The following is a 1445-nucleotide window of genomic DNA, read 5'->3' on the forward strand; positions in this document are numbered from 1 at the left end:
TCACGCGAGCATCGCTGTGCTTGGTAGATAAGACAGAAAACAGAACAAGAGAACGAGAGGTCAAGTATAAGGGAACAATGGTAAAGAATTGAATCTAACATATATGGTTAAGGAAGGGGCAGGTGTAAGAGCTCTGTGGTTGGCAGGTTCAATGCAGAAGAAAATAGAAAAGCAATATACAAGGAAAAGTGAAGTTTTATTTGGAAGAGGTGAATAGAGAGGTGAAAAAGTGAAATTGTATAAAAATTAACAAAAGGAAAATAGTAAAAGGGGGGTGGCTACTAAAAAGAATTGGAATCTGAAAAGAAAAAGGAAAAAATAGTGGGAGGAGTATTGTGAAGTAAATGGCACTTTAAAAGAGGCTCTGTTAGCACAGAATGATTGTTCAAGCCAAGAACAGGGGCTCAGTGCTGCATGACAGGTAAGTCATCTAAAACCACTTCCTACCTGTTTGTTTTCCCACTTTATCCCCCCCCTTTTTGTTTTTATTGATAACTCTGGCTACATAGAGGCAGAGATACATGGAAAATAATAAGATAGGAAGGTGTATTTAAATAATTAGCTCCACCATGATGCACGAGTGCCTTTACTTCATTTGAACGGTCATTCTATTTTCACAGAGTCCCCTTAAAAAGTGTTAAAGAATAAGCAAGGTGAGGAGAGGTACATTTAACTAAAGTTTTTTTCTGAGGGGAACAATAAAGAAAATTTCTGACAAGTTGACAAAAGGCGAATAGATGAAATAGAGCATGTAAGTGAGGAATGAGAAAACAGTATTAGGAGGGTAGTGGTGTTGCCTATTTTAGTGCGAACTTGAAAGTAAAAGAATAAGTGGACAGCAAATTGTGGCCTCAAGCGTGGGAAACGGGGATAAAGTGCTGGAATATCAATGTACAACAGAATAAAGTGGGAAAAAAAAGAGACTATAAAATATATACACATATACAGTATACAAGGGGATAGAAATTTAAAAAGGAAAAATAATTAAAAGGGAAGGTGGATGAATGCCATTAAAAATAAATGGAGAATTAAAAGTGGGGGGATTGTCCCTTTATGAATTCATGAGAACCCAATAAAGCATAATGATAAAAAGAAATAACATATCAAATGAACATTTTAGTGATTTCGTTGAGCCCGCTAGGCTTCAGCTTTTTCAGTCTATAGATCCAATACAGTCCCTTTTTCTTCAGACTGTCCAGCTTGTTCCGAAACTCCAGAGGCACCAATTCAACTGGCATTATGGATAAGCAAGACATCTCCTTTATTGTGCATCAGTGTTGGGAATGGGCATGCGCACAAATGCTTTGGCTATATTTCACCTATGTGAATTTAGTCTCTGATGTAAGGCTTGCATTGTTCTGCCTTTATATTGTAGTCCGCAGGTGAATTCCACAAGGTAAATTACTAAGCCGGTCTAAAAATTCATACAGGATTTGAGTGGAAAT

The sequence above is a fragment of the Anomaloglossus baeobatrachus genome, chromosome 3 (assembly GCF_048569485.1).
Source record: "Anomaloglossus baeobatrachus isolate aAnoBae1 chromosome 3, aAnoBae1.hap1, whole genome shotgun sequence".
In the NCBI taxonomy this organism is placed as follows: Eukaryota; Metazoa; Chordata; class Amphibia; order Anura; family Aromobatidae; genus Anomaloglossus; species Anomaloglossus baeobatrachus.